Source organism: Coturnix japonica, chromosome 18, assembly GCF_054131305.1.
Source record: "Coturnix japonica strain WE chromosome 18, WE-NBRP24, whole genome shotgun sequence".
In the NCBI taxonomy this organism is placed as follows: domain Eukaryota; kingdom Metazoa; phylum Chordata; class Aves; order Galliformes; family Phasianidae; genus Coturnix; species Coturnix japonica.
Genome location: NC_140680.1, coordinates 12,695,537 through 12,717,522, shown reverse-complemented (window position 1 = coordinate 12,717,522; position 21,986 = coordinate 12,695,537). Strand labels below are relative to the sequence as shown.

At 42.9% G+C, this 21,986-nt stretch overlaps 1 long non-coding RNA gene across 4 annotated transcripts in view; it reads left to right on the top strand.

Annotated features, from left to right (window-relative positions):
- LOC107320432 (uncharacterized) overlaps positions 1 to 21,986 on the top strand; it is a 181,692-nt gene that overhangs the window by 116,259 nt on the left and 43,447 nt on the right. For all 4 annotated transcript variants that reach the window (XR_014935474.1, XR_014935476.1, XR_014935475.1 and 1 more), the window contains 7 exons: positions 1,600 to 1,756; positions 3,939 to 4,009; positions 5,865 to 6,004; positions 6,464 to 6,670; positions 9,274 to 9,442; positions 16,748 to 17,916; positions 20,749 to 20,956. This is a non-coding gene — a long non-coding RNA (uncharacterized LOC107320432). The remainder of the gene's footprint in view (positions 1 to 1,599; positions 1,757 to 3,938; positions 4,010 to 5,864; positions 6,005 to 6,463; positions 6,671 to 9,273; positions 9,443 to 16,747; positions 17,917 to 20,748; positions 20,957 to 21,986) is intronic.

The window sequence follows — 21,986 nt, the reverse complement described above, 5'->3', positions numbered from 1 at the left end:
AAGGGAACATAAGCTGCCGGTTAGGCTTGGCAGGAGACCTTGGCTCATGGGCATACTCAATCCCTACAGCTTCCATTCACATCATAGGTGTTACTGATGATGTCTGTTTCTTTGTGTCCTTTAAATTGCACATGACTGGGTGTCATGTCCTTCTTGGTTTTAGTTTTGGTTCACTTGGTTTTTTAACCCTGTGGCTGCCAAAACAAAATGCTTGTAGGAGAATTGTTGGCTTGACCTTTTTACTGACCAGAAAGGGTTGTGATGGTGTCTTAGTAAAGGGGACCACCCTTGGTACAGGAAAGGGGAGAACAGTATTTCAGGAGTCCTACAATTCAGCTGTGTTACAGTGCATCTTATACACATGCAAGTTTTAATGAGCTTAATGAATTTAAGCTGACTTCTTGGGAACTTAACTGTGCAACTGTATAGTCTCTCTACAAAGTTATATTATGAGAGCATGTAAACATCAGAGGTCTGATTTGTCCTTTTCCAATCCTACATATTCTCAGTTACATCAGTGCTGAATAAGTGTTCTCATTCCTGTTCCCATGCAGTTTCCAATGAAACCCACTTTGTAACCACAGAGAATAAATAAAATATAAAGTATGTCTGCCTTTGGAAAGTTTTCTGGTTTTCTTACCTGGATTCCTAGCTTATATAGATGTAACACACTGACTGTACTAAAATAGCAAAAAATGAGTACGAAAACCCAATATATTACCAGTTAGTGATCCCTTTTCTGTTATACAAGAAAATTATGACTTGGCTCCAGAGCTTAGAAAGATGGAAAAACAAGTCTTAGGATGAGTTCAGAAGTGGCAGTTGCCTGTGGTTCCGAGTGTTCATTGCAATGAATTGTTCTGCCTGCAGTCATGCTGAAGCAAACAGTATTAGTTTCAGTGTTCAGCATTTGCTAAAGCTTCATGGAGAACGTTTCTTGAGAAGTATGGATGCTTTTGCAGTCTTACAGTGCTTTTGTAATGTTAGTTATAGCCCTGAATTGTGTTTTGTTTCGCAAACGAGAGCCTCATAATTGCGTTGAATGCAGAATACTTTTAATGTAAGCATTTGTTTTGATATGATACTCAGATCCTCACTGAATACAAACTGGCATACCTGCTTTGTGGCAATGGAGTGAGGTGCTGGCACATGCTGATCCAATCCCTCACTTGTATGCTCACAAACTGAGCACAGAATGTATGAGCAGCTTTCAAGGAATGCTGTTGCTTCAGCTGCTGGACTGGCCATGCCCACCAAAGTCTGTTGCATCACTGTTTGCAGCCTCTGAATTCTGCTTACACTTCAGGTTCAGAGCTGTTTGAGCCATCAAATGAGAACAGGTAAGGATGGCACCTCCCCTCTGTCTGCCCCATTCTCTGCTCTGTGTCCTGCTGTGGTGAAGACCTTCTCCTGGTGTTCCTCCCAGGGCAGGAGTGCCCCAGCAGGATGGTGTTGTCTCATTTTAAATCCAATAATATTGATTGCTGAAGTGCTCTGATTTCTGGAGGTTTCTTTCTCTTTGTTGTGACTGGGCTCTGAAGCGCTGAGCACCAGTTGGTGATGTTGACTTTGTTTAACACCAAACCTCTCACCCTACAGCTGCAGGCTGCCGTCTGTCTCAGGATGGGTCTCCACATGAGGCTATTGGTGCTCAGCAGCAGAGGTGCCATTCCAGGTGCCAGTGATGGCACTGCCTGGCCTGTCCCTGAGGAGGAACCCTATGAGGAAACAGCTCAACGCTGTGCAATTGCTCAAGGTACTGAAGACAAAACCTGAGCCAAGATACTCAGTGGAACTCTTTAAGTTTTTGTTGTCACAGGTGTTCTGAATTACCACAGTTGATCAGGTTCTGACTTTTTTCCCTAACCATCACCAGGAGCATGGGCTCCCCTTCCAGGCTGGGTACAGCTACTCAGTCCATATTGAGGAGGTTGCCTCCTAAACCTATGGCAGCACTGATGGCCTCATCTGCATGCCCTGGTGCAGAGTCCATCCTTCTATGGGATGGATCGAATCTCTTTTATAACATTGTGTGGCCCATTCTGCTAATGCTCTATAAGCACATGCTGAATAATGGTGTGCTTTATACGTCCCTCTGGGAAGCATTTTTTTCTGAGAGGATAGCAGCTTGGATTCATGCTATGTGTTTGAAACTTCACATATGTTGGTTAGCTGTGATTAACGCAAATGATGGGTCATTGCTCCCAGAATGCATAAAGCATAACTGTTATAACCAGGAGAGCTGGAAGAAGACACTGGCAAAGAAGTATCCAGGAAAATTAGGCTAATGGCATTAAGTGTGTTGGCTGGAGCAAAGCTTAAAATAATTTTGCAGCTTTTTGCTTTCACACAATGTAATTGCATGTATGTACATGGTTCTTGTTGGGAAAGCTCTGCATAAATCTGTGTTTGGATTCTGCCGTTGCCTCTGTGTCAGAGTCTGGCAGTAGGTTTTGTGATGGCATTGCATCTCATGTTGGTTTTTTGTGTGACTGTTAGCACACAGGACTAAAATATGCTTTTAATGAGCATTTGAGTTAGTATAAAAGTAAACCCAGTAGAAGCATAAGCACGGTGAAATTGAATTTGTACTTCAGGGGAGAGAAGGAGGGGGAGGATTCATTACTATTTGCAGCTCTTGCCGTGATTGTCAGATGTTCATTTTGACAACGTATGTGAAATGTATGTAATGTTCAGAAGTAGCTGGAGAGACACGGCTGAGTGTCACGCACTGCTTGATTGTAAGAACATCAAACTGCACATCTGTCCTGAAGTGTGCCATGAGAGCTGCCAGCTCTGCAGATGGGCACAGGTTGGGACATACCTGGGCCGTTGTCACTAAGGGACTACTTCATTTTAAAGCACAGTGCTTTAGCATGTGCCAGCATATACAATGCTTTGTTCAACTCTGAGACAGTTGGCATTTCAAATATTATTACCCATTTTCAGCAATAACATTTAAGAAGTTTCAGTACTCCACTGTATGCATTTTGTTGGTGGCTCTGCTTCCAAAAGATCAACATTGACCAACACCCCCAGGTCCATTTCCTCTATGCAGACTTCCAGCCACTGTGCTACAAGCCTGTAGCATTGCCTGGGGTTGTTGTGGTCAAAGTGTAGAACACAGAACCTGGTGTTGCTGAACTTCATCCTATTGGCCTCAGCCCAGCTCCCCAACCTATTCAGATCCCTCTGTAGGGCCTTCCTATGCCCAGGCAGATAAACACTTCCTGCCAACTTGGTGTCATCTTCCTCATCCAGTCCCTGTCTATAACACAGAGTGTTTTAGTGAGGAACATTTGAAGCTTCGCTTCTTTTCACAAGTAACAATTATTTTCGCATTCAGCCAGCTTACTTCTGAAACTAAATTCTTGAAGTGTTCTTCCAGACTATTGCCTGCTCCAGGACTGGAGCCTCCAGAAAAGTTCATGCTCCACAACTACGGAGATCATATGATGGCTGGAAGGGATTATGACTTCTTTACTGTTACTATTTTAGAAGCACCTGGAGAATAGATTTAATGCATTTGAAAGGTCCCAAAGCTTGCCTTTTCCTGGAGACAAAGAGAACTTGACTCCCCAGGCTTGAAGCCCTTGAAGCATAGACTGAATTGAGATGAAGTTATTGCTAAGAGGAGCGTCTCCTCTCCTAGACCTGCAGTCTCGGCACTGATGGGCATACATATCACATCATTTATTTATAAAAGATTGTTTTCTGTGTCTCAGGCATAACAGTGCATTTTCTTCTGTGAGCACTGTGGGCAGAGGCTGCCTCTGGGCATGCTGTAAAGCAGGAGGCAGTCTGACAGTTCCAGGATGGTGCTGAATGGTGCTCCAGTGGGGTACCAGGTGATGAAAATCTGAGGTACTCAACATGGGCAGTGAAAGAACCTGACTAACCATAGCACTTGCTTGCTTCAGCTTCTGTTTCACATGCAGCAGGTACCTCGGGACATACAGAAGGTCAGCACAGAGCACCCAGCAACGTCCTGTGTCATTCTGGCACTGAGGTAGGATCCTTGTCTGCATTATATGCACAACAATATCCATGGCTTGTTTGAGATTTTACACACATGGGACACAGAACCGAACTGCTTTCTAGTTCAACTTTCCTGTCTGATCTTCAGATCAGACAGCTTGGGGATCCTGAAATAACATCAACCCTATCTAGGGAGACTGCTGGCTTTCCAGGCCTCCTAGTCGTCCATCTCAGTGAGGGACAGCAGAGGTTATACTTTTCAGAGGGATGACTCATGTACTTTGCCACGGGCAGAGAATCAACTATTCCATGGACTAAGATCCCCTGCAAGTTGGCCAAGCAGAAAAGTTGGCTTTCACTATAAAGGTAGCTGGTAGCTTGCCCTTCACTTGTAGGTAAGAAGGGTTGGAGAGCTGCCACTCTGGAAGTGTACTTCAAAAATAGGGACAGAAATGAAGAAAATATTAAAATGGAGAGAAATGCGAGTGAAAGAGCCTGTTATAAACACCTCTGAAGGCTCGCTAACATAAGCCTCACTGAGCAGCAGCTAACAAAAGAAGGGAGGCTTGGCAGCCAGCTCTGGATAAAAGGTTATTAAGAAACATACCTTTTAACATTCAATTACATCATATTGTTTCCAAAATAGAGACAGTTATCTCTAGGTTTAACAAGTGATTTAATAAAATGGCCATATCTGCAGTTCTGCTTCTGAGGGAATTGGGAATTGTTTCCTCAAGTCTAATCTCAGGGTTTACCTCTTTTCATCCAGCTTCTGAAATCACTGCAGGCCTCAAATTGCTTTGTAATTAGATCTACTTCTTACAGAAAACCTCCATCAGTAGGTCCCAGAGCATCAGTGTGTGGTTGTCCTTTGCTGAGCTTTACGAGTGGAAGAAGTGAGGCATGGGGCTGGGGATGAGGAATGAGTGAAGTGATCTTCAGTGCCAGCTCCTTGCAAGTGAGGTGGACTTGTCAGCTCTGTAACAAAGCTTTGTCATTTCAGTATCTTAGGCTGCATTTATCCTGCCAACTTACCCTGGAAGGGAGATTCGGATCTCAGACTCTGTGTTCTTTAACAGACCTCCTCGCTGATGCTACCTTAGCTTCCTAGCTGCTGGGTTTGGGGACAGTTGCATTCTGTGCCATGACCGGTGCTTGGGCAGCCCAGCTGCTGTGGGGTTCAGGTACAGCTGTGGGTAAGGATGGCTTCAGGCAGGGAAATGTGGTTGCAGGGAGGGATTTGCCCCCAGGTGAGTGCTGGCCCTGCCAGCAGCATGGACACATGCAGCTCAAGCCGTCTGCCTCCAGCATCTTCAGCAAGGCGCTGTGTGCTCTGGTTCCATGGAGTCTGAGCAGCAGGGGATTTCAGCAGTGGTAGGGGTTGCTTCCACCATAGCAGAACTGCCTTTTGGAACCAAATGCCTTCTAATTCCTTTTTATAAAGATCATCGTAACTTTTCCACCTTTTCTTTTTCACAGTTGCTCATAAGCCTTGTGCTTCTCTCTGCTTTTAGTCATTTTTGTAGCTTTAACCTTCCACCTGCCTGGTCTACTTCAAGGCTTGCTTAAAATGCCCCAGCTGTAATTGCTTTACCAGTATGTCCCTCGTGTAAGTAGCAGTTAGCGGTAAGACACCCAGAGACCAGGTTTTAATCAGCCTTGACTGAAGACTAAAAATGATTCACTTCTGTCAGCACTGGGCAACGCAACAAACAGCTCTCCAGCAAATCACTTAAGCAGAAATATGTTGGCATGTTTCTATAGCAACTAAGGAAAAATATTTCACACAGAAGTCCATCTGCTGCAACATAAAGGGAGATCTGGCCAAGGATCGTGTTAGAAATTAATCTTAATTTGCAAATTTTATTTTTGCAAACCTCACGCAGCCGCTTGCACAAAAAGGCAGAACGTCGGCGACAGGATGACAATTGGGTTTGGATACAGGCTGTCAATTAATCAGCAAACTGGTCATTAATTCGAGAAGCAGCGATTGTCCAAGGATGAAAAATCACAGCGTGTTGGAGAGGTATTCATCTTCCTTGCTGTTTACCAATCAGGCTGCATCACACCATCTTGTACGCAGTGTATTTGGAAACACACACTGGTTTTTCAAAGGAGGCTGGTAGCAGGCATCCAATATTTTTTTTTTCTTTAAAAACCATTTTGGTTTGATTTACTTGTAAAGAGTTACTCAAATTTATTCAACCATATAAAATGCTTTGTAGAAGCCATCAAAGTGAGGAGAGGGGGGAAAAACCAATGCGATAATTTGGACTGCAATGCATTTTATTTTATGTGATGTCAACACTTCAAAGCCTATTGGAGCTGTGCTCGGGAGATCTGAAACATTTTACGGGGTGCTTGGTGTCTGTGCTACAAACCATCTCCAACTATAGATTCTCTTGCACAATGTTCACATGCTGCCTGCCAGTGTTTCTTTCTTTCTTCCTTTCTCACTTGCTGCTTTCTGTGTCTCCTCTGGCAGCTTTGCATAGAACCAAAAAGGAATTCAAAAAACAAGCTGGATAAACAAGAAAAACTTTCTGTCTGCTCGGAAACATGTAGGCTAATGTCCTTGAGCATGTGCCAGGCCTCCGGGGGTTACGTCCAGGGAACGTGAGTCAAGCCTCGCCAGGGTCTGTCACCTGCAGCTTTGTGTGCAATGCTATTCCTTCAAACATTTCAGGAAGAGGTGAGATTTGTGTCTTATGTCATGCACCCTTACTCACATGCGGTGATACTTACAAGTATATTGACACACATGGTTGGCAAGCGCTGGGAAGGTAGAAGCACATTTTCCAGCACAGTGGTCATGCTGTTCACTCCCTGCCACGATTTTCCCTGCTTACCAGCATCCTCCAAGAGGAGCAATGTCAGCCTGCTTGATTTTGGTGCATGGTCTGCATGGAGGTGTAAACAGGTAAACATGGAAATGGAGCTGGTTCTAAAAAGGTAACCTGAGAGGATGAAATGGGAGAAGTACAGCACGTCAGAAGCCTTGCAAAGGCTGTGCTGTTCCTTCTGTGCACCCCTTTTCCCTTCAGCTGTAAGTATTCTTACCAAATGCCATCTTCTCAGCAGAGCAGGATTAAAGTGGGGGAAATTCTCTGGATAAGTTTACAGCACATTTTGATTTTAAGGAGCAAACAACCATTCACTTTTAAACCAAAAGATTTGCAGGGACAAAGGTGTTTTCTTCCTTTATGTAGTCGTGTCTCATCCACAGTCTGACATACCTCACACAGATCAGCTGGAAAACAAGCAAGCAGCTTGCGAGCAGCAAGACCTGTCCACCCAGAACTGAAAAGCAGCTCAAATGCTTCTTCATCGTTTGTGAAAGCTAGTTGTTTTCTCCGAGCTTTTGTGATGCACAATGGTTATTATTAGTGTTCCTTAAGTTCTTGGGGCAGAAGAAGGAAAACTGGGCTCTTTTGTGGAGAAAATTGCACCCTTGGTGGTGATCTCTTGTTCTGCTCTCAGAAGCTGGCAAAATATTTGTGCTCTACCTGCCGCATTGGCTTTATCTGGAATTTATATCCAGGAGTGTCAAACCTGTTGAGTTTTAACACTGAAATAAAAAAAAAAAAAAAAGAGGAAAATATAAATGCAGCTGCAGAGTTAGAAGCGTGAAAGAGTGAAAGAGTCTGCTAAGCACATTTGCTTACAAAAATGCTGCGGTCTACTTTACGGTGGGGCCATCAGAATAATTAGGGATGAGTGGGTCAGGAAATTTGGCTCACCAGGCTGGGCCCAGCGCTGGCCAGTTTCGAGCTCTAGGAGGAAAAGGTCTTTCAAATGCAAACACATTACAGCATTTCATATGGATGAAGTTCCAGGCTTCCAGGCATTATTTAAGAGTCTTTGTAAATTGGTCTGTTGACCATGAATGAAAGTATTTGAATTTGATTTGACACTGTAATAGCTAGCATGAAGCTCAGTTAAATCCATAGCATTACCCAGCCACATACAGTAGTTTTAAAGCCTCGAAGCACTGGATGCATCCAGGTTAGCATTCCTAAGTGAATAACGGTTGTGCAGAATTCATACTGGGAAGGAAATGAAGAAACTGGTTTTGGTTTAAACAATCTTCCATCCTACTTAATTCAGTCAAAGCCTGAAAAATCTGAACTGAACTTACAGTCATTTTTGGAAAAGTTTTATTGAATTCTTTCATCCTGGACTGCTTTAGCCAAGATTTATTCCATAATTAGTACAGTGATCTGATCTGAAATCATTTCTACTCTATTATTATTGTTGTTATTATTATTATCATTACTAATACTGCTACTATTACTATTATTATTCTATTTAAGCACATTAGGCTTGATTATAACTGGGAAATTTTTGCTGGACACAGTAATCACACTAAGCCTTAAGTATAGGTTCTTCTTGGCTGGGTTGCACAGACGAGCTCCTCAGCAGGGTATCTTGGTGAGTGTGTTCTTAGATGAAAAAGGAGAGTGGAAATACATTGGGATGGTACTGTTTTGTAGAACCTAATGATTTGCTCCTCTGCTTGCACGAGCTTGTGCTTTACAAAGTCCATAGTGTATCAGCAGTGATTACACTTCGGCTGTGGAGTTCTTTTGGAACTAAAAGTCAGTCTTCTCCGAAATCCACCCTAGGTCTGTCATCACGAACAGCCTCTGTCCAAGTTAATGTCTATGTAGAGATTAGAATTGGCTCTATGAGACTTTGATTTTTTTTTATGGAAATGCTAAAGCAGCCTACATCTGATTTCACCTTCTGTATACTTTGTCACAGCCTTGTTCTGTTTGAAATATCCTGCAGGTCACTTTCATTGCACTGTCATCATGGGTTGCAAGTGGGTTTGGTGGAGCCTTGCAGCATTCTGACCGAACGTTCAGTGCCAGTCCATAAGGTACCGTTATATTGATCTTCCCAGTACCATTCCTCAAGTTGAGACCCAAATCCCCGGATCTGACACTTGTGGGGTTTTAGCCTAATTTCTTGAGAAAACAACATCAGATAAGCTTCAATTTTCTGCAGCTCCCCCAGCACCAGCTTGAGTGTCCAGAGTGCAGAATACTGTAATGATGTGTCAAGTTTTTCCAGAGGCTTAAAGCTGAAGCCAGATTTTCTTCCATTGTGAAGTAGTATTATAAGATTGCTTCAGGTGAATCTTCTTTGGCATTCATTTCTCACACCATGGGGTTGACGGTTGGAATGTATGGTCTTAGAGCATCTTGCTCACTTGGGTTTGGTATGTTGTCACAGTTCTGATTCCTTTGCCACTGAATGACTGTTTACTGCACTATTTTTTGTCATTCACAGCTCTTTGTCTTCAATCAAGGAGGTTCTTAAAAGCTCTCATTGCCTCCACCTGTGGTTCTGCATCTTCCTTACAGTGGTCAAGGAGCTGGGTTGGAAGTTCAAGTGGGAAACTTCTCAAAAACCTTTCCTGCTCAGAGGAACTTTGTCAAAGCACGGCTTCATTTGGAAGGTAGAACATGCCATGGGATTAATATTTGTATATATGACATGTTTGTGAATTCAGCCTCTTGTTAGTCATGATTTTGGCTTGTCTCATATAATTTTCAGTGGGTGGATACTAGAGCTGCTGCTGAAGGATAGTTCTGGTTCTTCGGTTTAACTAATAGAAGCAACCATAGGGCAGAAAAGCAATTTCAGCCAGAATGTCTTTATGTAGCTCCATGTAGCTTTCCCAAACTGTATCAGGATTTGCATTTTTCATGGTCAGTTTATGGTAAATTCAACACAAAAACAAACAAACAAGAAAACAAATAATGTATATCTTTCATTTTGGAGTGGCCTGAGCTAAATGCTCCTGTGGCAAAAGTTGGCATTGCTCTTTTTCAGTGGAAAGGAGAAAGCTGCATGAAAAACTGAAAGCTGGTTCAGGGGTTTCCCATTGGAAGGATAGCACTTGTCTGGCTCAGAAGATCCACAGCTGACTTTGTTCAAACCCAGTGTGTGTTATACCTCTTGGTAGAAACTGGGAAACAGGTGAGAATCGAGCTCTCCATAATGCTTATGGCATATTTATCAGTTTGTTTCCCTCTACTCTCATTGTTGCATCGGCATCTAAGAAGGCTGGAGATGGAGACACAGGGTGGGTTTGATAGTTGGTTATCACATTGTTGTAAATTAGCTTTGAAGTGATTAGTCCTCATACAGAGAATAGGACTGGCAATGCTGGAACATTTTCCAAATGTTTTAGTAAATCTCACACATTCTTGCCAACTTGTGAGCTTCAAATGCGTCACGACATAGAAGCACTTCAGCTATCTCTGCCTGCCGTTAATATTTTGTGCTCTGTGAACCCTAATTAATTAGGATATTAATTTCCGTATGTAGTCTTGGAACAGTGCCACGCTGGGAAGGAGATTTTTCTCACACACTGTTATTCTGGTTTTGTTCATTTACCCACATTTTGGTTCTGTTTATTACCGTGCGCATCAGGTAGGGCTTGAGAACTGGAAATGTTGGTGGAGGGGGAACTTTGGGACATTTTGCTTAGCATTGGGTTATTTCTCAAAAAGCTCTGAATGCAGATTTATCATTTCTGGTTTCTGTGTAGTGAATCATTTGTGAACAGATTTTCATTTTTACTGCTTTAGTGACATTTATCAAGAAAGTGTATGCAAATGCACTTTGTGCTAGCAGTTGTTCATTAAGGGTGCACTCGTTATTTCTTATCCATTGCTTGCAACTGATTTCTTAAACAGTTCAGGATTCATTCCTGCTAACCAAGGAGAGATATGAGCTCCTTTAATCCCAAAGTGACGAGAAGGGAGTAGAAGTGTAACCACTTTGTTTATGCAGAAAAAATAACCAAATTCATACAGAAATTTCCCTCTGTGGCTACAGTATTCAGCATCCACAGCCCTTCCCAAAAAACGTATGTGAACAATGCCACATTTTTCTTAGGGATGCAGAAAATCTCTGGTTTTGTGCGTCTGCACACTGCTGGCTGCTGATTAAAGGCTCCAATTAAAAGCAAAACTATGTTCTGTATGTCAGATTGACATTCAGAACTGAACTGCCATCCAAAGACCAGGGATGCTGTGAAATATGTTAAGCAGTTTTAGGATCTAGAGTTGTCCAACATCAACTGCCTACACAAAGACTGCTTTGATTTCTTGGGTACCAAGTGTGGCATCCTTCGTGGTCAGTGGGAGCATCAAGGTGATGAGCACTGGGCAACTCCAAGCAGCACTTCTGGAGCAAAACTTGTTGAATTTTAATCTCAGTTTGGCATGTTGGAATGGGAATTAGGAGCCTCTTTGACTTTTAAATGATCTGAAGAGGAATGTACTTGATACAGGTGGTAAGCATTATTCTTGGAGCCCTCAGATATTCCGGGCACACATATATTTTCATTCCTCATAAACGTATCCCTGGTGAGAGGGGTGGGGACATCAATTAAGAGGAAAGCCATTTTCCACAGTAGCAAAGGATCAGGAAAAAAAAAAAAAAGTGTTCTGCAGATTAAGCAGAGGTTTTGCCAACCAAATTTTTCAGATTTCTTCAGGATTCTAGTCGTGGCCTGTGATCTGAGATATCTGCCAAGAATTCGGCAGAAAGAGGAAAAATACCCCAACCCTGAAGTTTTGAACAGGGAGGTGGTTTGTGGCTTTCATGGGATTGCATCAGAAGTCTGATCTTCCCGGCAAAATATACTCTCTTTGCAAAACAATGAATCCCCTAAAACCACAAGTGCCATGAAGTCAAGCTGCATGTGGTTTGGATAGGAGCAGGCCAATTTGTCAACTTTGTTTCATTCAAAGAGAATGAAATAATGAGTGGAAAAACATGGAGATAAAAAAACAAAACCTCAAGATACTTGTTACAGATTGATCCTCCCAAAGCAGAATCTAATCTTGTTTTTGCTTAACAGAGCTCCTCTGTATCTGTACTTCACATTGCTAGCTGATTTGAATAATACATATTTATAATCTATAATTAGTTTTTGACTGGCACGGGGAGTGTTATTCTAGCTAATACAGGATTTTGTGGGAATTTCAATTGTGTTTTAGAATCCAGTCTAAATATTGTGACGAATTTCTAGCAGGTAGTTTGAAGGGACAAACCCCGTGGAGGAGGTGGAGCTGCCCTGTGCATCCCGGCGTGACCGCACTCAGCTCCCAGCCTTTCCATCCCGGAGATGGGGCTGAGCAGCTCCAGGCATCCATCCTGCTATTACTCTGTCATTCCAATTGGTCACACTGTATAGCATTGTTCTTTGAGGCAAAGTTTCATGTCTGTTCTTCCTGTTGCTACACATGCACAGCACCCACCCTCGACAGCAGCGTTAGAAGTGTTCAGAAAAGTATTTACCAGCCTCACTTATTTAATTTTCATCTTCTTTGTCTTTCAAAAGATAAAAGATGGGAAGGCTTTAAAATTCCAATCTACAGAAAAGGGCTTTGCCCCACCTAGAGAGTATTTTCTGGAGGAGTGATGGGTGAAATCTTGGCTTCGAAAAATTGCAGGGAGAACAAAAGTGTTTAGATTCACCACAAGGATTTTGTGAAAGGTGAACTCTGTAGGAAAATCACATTCTCTCAGCAGTTTTATAACGTCTGAACCAGGAAAACAACCTTTTATTCTAACACTAAACTCCGCACTGCAGGTCAGATTATCCTGCCCGTGCAACAGTGATGATTTCAGTCTGGAAGTCCATTTTGCTCCTCAAAAATGAAATCCTGAAAGTCCTTCTTTTAAAGAAGAAACTTTCCATAACCAAGCAGATGCATTGTGAAGGTAAAATTAACTCTGCAGCTCCTGCTCCCAGCTGCTTTAACTCAGGGAATTCCTCTTTCTTGTATTTTAGTCTTTGCTAACAGGTGCCAGCTTGATTTCAAAATGTTTTAGTTTTGGTGTAAGCAGAAGGCAATCTCCACCCACATCTTCCTTATGATCTTTAAGAAATTCCACGAAACTTGTAGCAACAGCTTTCAGAGTCTGCAGAGCTTAATTACCATCAGAGGAGGAAAGCGGAACAGATTTTAAGCACCACGGATCCACTTGAGCAGAGATTGTAGTCCCTCTAGCAGTCCATCAGCGACCAACCTCTGGCCCTGCATATGTCCCAGCACTGCCAGGTTACCAGAGAGTCATCACCTCTGGAAGGCACAGCCTTTGCCACTGCTGTTGGCTGCAGTTCCAGGTTTGTTAGAAGCAGGTCAAAACAGAAACCCCCCATCTATAATAAGCCTGTACATAAAAGGAAGGAGGGATGTGGTTCCTGGATCTTAATTTTCCTTGGAAAGCATCAAATTGAGATCTCAGCTTCTGAGTGAAGATACATCATCTACAAACCATTCTCCTTCACTGCTCTAAAACAACAGCATGGAAAATGGGGTTGATGGCAAGAGGACAGTGAGTATCCCTGCCTAAAACAAAATTGCACCCAATCTCTTTTTCCTCTTTAACAAAATAACTAAGGAAAACAAATACGTAATCCATGAAGGAGCAGGCTCCATGGTGACTTTCATGCCAGCACTGGCGTCTTCCCACCAGCTCATTCCAAAAAAGTCTGAGGCCCCCATGCTTTGAATTCAGTACAAACTCCCACACAGGTTGGCTTTTGGACTGATTTACAGAAGATCAAACCTGGGAACAAAAGTTCATATCTCCAGCGATGGGCAGCAATAAACCTTTGTGCTGTAGGTGCTGGACGTGTAACCACTGCTTCGTGGGGTGGGAAACCCAGGAGGGAATTCCTCCTAGCTATGAGTTAACTATTGCCAATCCATTTGAACTCTTGTGAAAAAAAAGATGCAGAAATGGATGTAGCCCAACTTCTCTATACATAATGTTTGTGTTATTTAGTTCCAACTTAAACAATATCCCACCCAGTTTCTGAGCAGTACAGAGAATGTGGTGGTGACTCAGTGGAGGGGAACCAGAGGTCATCAGACATCAGTTCAGTAGCAGAACAGAGATCAAGGCTAGCAAAATGTGGAAAGCATGGGGATTTAAGCACAAACATGGGGTAGTCCAAAGCTAGAGGAGGAATGTGGAAAGTTGACTTACTTATCTGTGGGTTACCCCACTAAATGTAAGCGTAGTTGCATTCAGCAGAATGACAGCAGAGAATGGGATTTCCTCAGTGTGTGTTGTGTTTTAGTGTAATGCTTTTCCTATCAAGTGAGGCTGCTGACAGAAATGGCATTTGCTGTTTTTCTTCTTTTCCTTTCCGATGGAATAAAACTCCAAAATCAAAATGCAGTTCTCATTTCCGCAGTACCAGAATCTGAGCTGAGTTGTTATGGTCAAAGAGCCTGAAGTGAAACAACAGGAGATGGCCGAACTTAGATATGGGGGCAATAACAACAAGCCAACAGCCCAGCCTTGAGCGCCCAGCCTGTGTCAGAAATATGGGGCTAGAAGATCTGTGTGTGTCATTATCAGCTGGCTGAGTTGACCAGCTAAGGCAATACAAGAACCTTTGTTTCTCCTGGTCATCTTGGAGAGGAGCACTGTCCCCACCACCACCCATTTGGCTGCTGTGCAATTGGGGCAGGTGTTTTCCAAAAAGGGAAGATTTATGTGGGAAACACTGATCCTAATAAGAGGACACAATATGAGTAGGGTACAGAAATCTTAGTTTACCTACTGCATCAGGTTTCTTTTTTGGGAATGTGTGTGTCCTCCCTGCCTTTCTCTGTGCCGTGATTCATGGAGGCTGAACTCCTGCCTTGAAACCTTCTCTCTTTCCATATTTCCAATCCCTTCTCTTAATCATACTCCTTCCTTCCCCCACCTGTTTCCAGGACCAGGCTCCATCCCAGCATAGCCAGAGGCATCCGGCTAACTAAAATTACGGTTATGAGCAAGCTTGAGTGGAACAGACAGGATCCGTTCTTTTTTTCCACAGGGTGTAAGTCATGTCTGAAACCCCGAGCTAGAGTTTGTGCAGAAGATAAAAGGGATGGGCCCAGCCCAGTTAAACTTGAGATGGCTCGAGAAGTGTCTGAGCCACATCCCTGTAATTCATGTGGTATGATAAGTCAGCACATAGTGCATAATAGCCCTCACTCAGGCACCTGCAAGTGCTTTGTTTTGGGTCCAGTAATCCCAAACGCTGCTCTCAGATAGCTGGTTTCATCTCTTTCCTTTTTCTCAAAGAGAAATTTGGATTGGCTCATTCTTTAATTTAAACCATTTGCCCATCGCAAGAGCTTTTACAAGCAAAAATCTCTGGTTTCACAGGATCTTTTAAGTCATGCTTACCTGTTGAAAGAACTTGAGCAGCAGGCACATGGTGCATCCCTGGGTCTCCTCTGCTGTCATGTGTCTTGGCCATACCCTTCTCCCATGTGCTCTTCTGTAGTTATGGGGTATTTTTAGCTCATAATTTCTTTTAAAAACTTTCACAGATATGCCCAAGACAACAGAGATCTTAACTAAAAACAAATTACTGGTTACAAATGGGGCTGTGGACTTCCAAGAAGCCTGTGAGCATTAGCAAATAGCTTGCAAATGTTGAGCTGTTGAGCTTGTTTGGGAGGAAGGCAGAAGAGTTACTAGATTTGTTTCTTTTTTGTCAAATGTGAACTTCTGATTCAGGACAAAACCTTGACTGTCGTTTCTCTTCACACTCCTTTTGTTCCTTATCAGTTCCATCCTTGAGATTGCCACGATTATGAAAGGTTTGGGTTTTTCTTTGGCAGTAAGACTCAACAATTCCAAGATGTAGTACATATTGTTACAGAGAAGGTCTTGTAATCCAAACAGACAAGACAATTCTCTTTATTCCACTTACATAATGCTTAGGCACCGGCAGAACACAGCGTGCTGAAAAGAGGCTGCGGCAGAGCCAGAAACAAAGCCCAGGTGTTGTGCCTTCCTCGCCAGCTCTTCACTCATACCCTTCCCTCCCAGAGCATGTTTTGTTTGTATCCATTTCCAGTTTTCAGTGTGGAAAGATAAAGAGGGTGGGATTCACCTCCCCTAACTTCAGCAATCTGAAAGCTAAGAAACTGGTCTGAACTAGTTGCTTGGCTTCCCTCCAGAGCTGGCTCCTCCAGGAGGTGATTCAGCGCAATCTCAGGGCATGCTGGTTCAATCCATTTCTGCAGGGAACTTGCTGAGCTCTGTGACTGCCAGCAGGACTGGTGGCACTAGCCAGAGCACACCTCTGTCCCCTGAGTTGATGTATCATAATATAAAGAGCCTGCAGTGAGAAAATATCCTTCCTACAAATTATCTGTATACATGTATATGTATATGCAGCAGTCTTCTCTCAGACTGTGATGCATCCTCATGTGAAGGGCCTTCCTTTTCTTGGATCTTCATGGCTTAGTTGAGAATAAAGCAACATAGAGCAACAGAGTTGTTCAGCAAAATGCAAAAGACTCACCTAGGATTTGACAGAGCACTTGAAAATTCATTTCCTAGAAATGGCTTACATGAGCATCTGTTAGATGGTGAGGTTTGCTTCAGGAGAGATTCTGAGCACAGTCTGGATGCGGATACATTTTTGGTGACAGAAGGAAAGCAGTGTACAACACCAACAATTATTCTTCTCATTTTCATCTCTTTGACTCCATAGGAATAAATAAGCAATCAAGCTTGTATGTGACCTTAATACTTATTAATATATTTTGAAGGAAGTACCTTCTTAAGGAGATTAAGTTCCCTATCAGCAGTGGTACTTTCTTTCATGGGGATATGTCTGTATCTCCTCTCGGTTCACAATTGCAGTGCATCAGTTAACAGTTGCAATAAGGGAATCAGTTGACAATTGCTAAATATTTTCTGTCTTTTCTTCCCCCAGAACATCCTGCTTCACTTTCATGTCCAAAGCTACTGCGGTGTTTTGCCAACTCTGAGCACAGCATTAAGATAAAAGGGAGACTCGATCCACTTGGCATTCACGGATAAGTATTTTTTTTTCCTTCTTTATTTTCCCATTAGAAGTGTTCAGCAGAAGCTGTAGGTGTTCCGTGTCATTCAGGTTGTTGCCTGGGGGTGGAACAATGAAGATTCTTTTGGAAAGTGGCTAAAATTTGGGGCCATGAGCATGATGCCATTTGGCACTTGCGTGATTTTCCCTGCTCACAGCCACAAGGATCTGTCACCAGAGGCTGCAATCTTTGCTGCCAACTTTCAGCCCAGGAAAGGTGTTAGAGATTGAACTGCACTGTGATCCTTGGGAAAAGAGGGCATATCTTTGTCATTTTGTTTTACTGACATTTCTGGGGATTTTGACAGAAGGAAGATAGCAGGAAATTACAACTCCTGTCAGTGAGCATCCCGAAATATTTCTGAGTAAACGATGGCAGATGCTTCAAGCCAGAGATGCTGTTAGACATTGAGAAATATGATTTTCTTTTACTCTCAGTTGAAGCTCTGATTATTTCGTTTTCCCAAGCAGAAGGTTAGTATGACATGCACGTCATATATTCATACGGCAACTCTTATATTTCATCCTTGCCATTGTTTTTTTGTGTTTAAATAGAGATAAAACAGCTAAATGCAGTTGATCACTAGGCAGGAGACAGGCAGTGCTAATAAAAAAGTTTCCCTTGTTTAAGTAGTATTTCTTACTTAAAAGCAAGTTTTATTTGGCTTGTGTGCAGAGCTCTGTCTTCATAAACCTTTAATCTCAGAGCTGTCAAACCTCCTTTGACCCAGAGTCTTACAGTAAATAGAGGGGGGAAAAAAATGACAAAGATGCTCTTCTGTAGAAATGTGAGCTTAGGGAATGAAGTTCAAGGTGAAAATCCTGTAGTGTTGTTTCAGCATCATTAATGGAAATTGATTCAATGGAGACTTTTCAGTCTCCATTCCTGAATCTCTAATGTCAAAGCCTTGAGAAAATGATAAAGTACCATGATTTTCTGATTTTCCAGGAGAGTTCTGAGTGGCCTCTGCAATGGATGAGAGAAGGCAGACGGCGTGGAGCTATGCTGGGGACATGGCAGCATGGAGGTCATTAAACAGGTGAGCTGCTGTGTCACACTCAGCACAGAACTGTTCCATAGGTGAATCAAACCATGACTGTGTTTTCCTGCTTCTCATACTCTACACACAAATGTGATGTAAGGAGACAGTGAAACAAGTACTTAAGCACTTTGTTCCAAGTTTTTGTACAAGTGTACCTCACTGCAGCTGGAAGATATAAACATTAATTATTTCTGTATTGCACCTTTGGAGTGATGGGAGGAGTACAGATGTCAGGTGCAGTAGAAGCACAAGCAGAGTGTTTTGTGAGGCTTTGAGTGTATTTTGTGGTTTATTATGAGAAAGGCAAGCAATGTACTGACAGTCCTCGGAGATCTTTTGAGTATTTCTTCTGTTTGCATGGTGGCCAGTCTTTGCATTTACAATGTTTATTTGAACAAGTGGGTGAGGGAAAAATAAGTGTGGATAGTAAGCAGCAGTAGGCAGATGCAGTTGATGGAATGGGATGTGTGCCAGGACATGGGCCTGATGGTTCTTCCCGTATTCATAGAGAAATAGATGAAACCATTTGGGTAAGAAAAAAAAAGAAGAAGGAAAAAAAAAAATACAACCCACAAGAAAACCAACCAACCCTCACCTGCTTATTTCTAAGGCTCAGAGGTTAGATTTTGGCTCAGGAGAACATTCTGTGATGCTCTTTGAAGCACCTTCCACTTTCAGCAGCTGCTGCAGAATGGTGAAAAAAATGTGACCTGGAACATTAATGAAACAGGGACCAACTTCTTTGAATGGGGAGCTTTGGGTGTGTAACACAGGGATACACCACCAGTTCATAGAAGAGAGTGGATCATGTGAAGAATTAGTCTATTTAGAGAATGTGGTCCCTTTCCCAGCTCACAAAATGCCTGCAGATATCTTGTGATTTCCATAAGCTATCTGGCAGACATGCTCTTGGATTAATCCAGGTGGACTGTTCATTAATAATTTTACTCTGTTGTTTGGCAGTGATTGGCCATGTGAATCACAACATGTTGTTTCCTTGGTGTGAGTAGAGAAGAACACTCCTACTTACGGGATGAATTTTGTGTATGCAATTTAAAATCCATTTTCTGTGAATACTCCTGTGTATGATTTTGAAGTAGATTTTTATAAGTATTTTTGCCAGTAAAACTCACTCACTTTGATGCTGTCAGAAAACAAGTGCTAAAAGATGCATGATATTGTGTGGTTATGTACTTTAATGTTATTATCCTAACTGTATTTCAAGCTTTACTTCATCCTGAGCAGTGAATGATGTCCAGACATTTCATTTCAAACAGATTATTCAGTATTTCATTGTGCTGTAGACGAAACATACTTGCTCATGAGTCCCATAAGCTGTGCCCCACTGTTGGTATTAAATTTGAGTTCAGACAGCATCACAGGATTAAACAACAGCTTTAAGTGGACGGATAGATGGAGTGCAAATGAGTTCAAACTTGCCTGTTTAGGAGCAGGCAGGCAGGACACCCACCTCAGCAGATGCTCTGGGAAGGTCAGGAAGGGAGGGGTCTTTTATGACTCCAGTACCACTTGGATGTTACTGAAAAGGCACTCAGCCACTTCTTTCTTGGAAAGTTAGATTTTGCACCTGCAGCATTTCCCAGACTAAATGAAGTCATCTTAAATAAATGATGAAAATGCAAAAAATACATCTGTGAAAAAGAAGCAAATTAAGAAAACAGTGAAAGTACAGTTATTTCTAGATAGGAGCATGCTCATGTCACAGCTTCAGGTTCATATATGCCTTATCTGCTCCTGGATTTATTTTCACTAACTGAGAGTCAGAATACCAGCAACATTTTTGCACTCTGATGCAGCAGGGTTGGGTAGCTGGTCTTCTGTTACCTTCGTGCCAGTTCTTTATGCTTTTTTTTTTCTTTTAAAACCTAAAGACGTGCATGTTTCAGGCAGTATAGAAAGATAACAGGCACCCTTTCTCTTTGTATATTATATACTCATGACCAGTGTGATATATCCCAGTGAAGTGATTGTGTCTGGTAAAGAAGAGATATCAGTGGTGATAAGGAAAAGAGCAGACTTGGTTGTGGGAAACAGAGGATCTCTGCATTTTTGGAGCAGACTGGAACACCATTAATCAGCATATGAGCAGTTTTGAAAAACTCATTCCAAGTTATTCTGGGGCGAGGTGATGGCCAAAGATAGCACAGCTAACAAAAGGTGTCAGGGAGGGACAAAGAGCAAGAGGATGAAGACTAAGTGCTCCTGGGTATCAGATCTCATGTCTAGATGAGTTTTTGGGATGTGCTAAAGGCAAATTAGAGAGATTGCAGGTTAGATTGCAGGTTAGATAAGATGTATACAGAGTGATTGTTTGCTAGGACATATGATTTATGAAGTCTTTAAAGTGTTGCAGTGAAAAAGACCACTTAGACTAGAAGGAATGTGCTAAGAATCAGAAACTTGGGGCAACCCTCAGAAAGGAGGAGGGGAAGGCCCAGGAATGGAAGCAAGAGTCAAGAGAAATGCAAAAAGAGGGAAGACAAGAGAATAGTTTTGAACAAAGGGCACAAGGGATTGCTTAGAAAAGCTCTGTGTGGGGGAGAGAGTCAATGAGGTGGAAAAATGGGCAGAGGAAGGTGTCTGAATGCTGAACCTCGACATACAACCCCAACAGTCAAGTTCAGGATGTCAGAAGAAGCCTCGGGTCCTGTAGCTGAGTGGTGTCTAGAATATCACGAGAGCTGGCAAAGAAGGTCAGTGCAGTCATTCAGTGCTGTTTAGTTAAAGTGTGTTTTTGTAGGAGTATTTTCAAGTTTTCAACCAAGAATCTTTGCCCTTGTTTGAATAAACCTCTCCTTGTTTTTTCAGGCCAAGCAAGTTCAGTATGTCAAATGACATTTGGTTGAGCTACCTTGGTACTGCTAAAACAGCCATGCTTCTTGAGGTTCTGTGGGAGTGCTGGACAAGGAGAAGGTTGGAGAAGTCAGGCGGGAGCTGTGCTATTCCCTGCAGAGCCGGATGCCAGCAGTGCTATCCCAAGGGCTGGTTGAGAACAGCAGCTTTGGCATATTTGGCTGTAAGTGACATTTTGGGAAAGGCAGCATGTAGTTTTAGGGCACAGATCTCACCTTGCGATCTAACTGAAGATCCTTCACCTCTTCCCATGTCCCAAATCCCTCTTTGTATTGCTCTCCTCCTGCAAAAAGCAAGGGCTACTATCCGCTCATCTACTCTAGAGTCAGCATTAAATGTGCTGTCCTGCTCTGAGCCCTGATGAGCAGAAGAGGTGCCATTCCCATCTGCCAACCAAGGCCTCCTGCATCTGTGGGCCCTGAGGGTGAAGAGTGGGCTTGCTCAGGTGGGATGTCCATGTGAGCAGGGGCAGAGAGGTGGGAGAGGGGAGGAATGTCTTCCCAACTAGTGCAGCCTATGCCTATTGCTGTAATAATGGAGTTTGTGGTTCCTAGGGAGATCAGACTCACTTTGAATGCAAGGGAAGGATCCCGCTATGCATTTTAACACAGGAGGACTGGAGCCTCAGCTATTTTTAATTTTTGAAGAAGGATTTTGACAAGTGAGTGACAGATTTCAAGTTTCCTACTCAGGAATAAATAGAGGCAACTGTTTCTTAGCATACCATATTTCCAGTTAATAAAATGTGTGGGACTTGTGGCACTCATAAAGCTAGTTAGCAGCGGGGAGCCCCTAATTTCCATGCAGAGGAGACACGTGTGCCTGGTTTGGGGCGTTCAGCGGCTGCTGATGGGATTCTCTAGGCTCTGTGAGCTGAGCCTTGCCGGCCAGTTCACAGACACAAGGATGGGCCTGGTTTGCTTGGAAGTTCAAGCTCAATGAACTGAGACTCCAGAGAACAATTCCCCGGCTGCCGCCACCTCCCTGCATGGCCCTCTGAAGCCCTCCATCCTCAGAACCCACCGACCTCCCTCTCTTAATACGTTCACAAATTTTCCCAACAAAAGAGCAATTACAACCTTACAGAGACTGCTCACAAAGAGAGTGGGGATGACCCCAGCGAGGGGTTTGCACTACTCAACACATGGCCAGTCACCAACAAAGCCAGCCCTGCTCCCATTTGATCCCAGAAG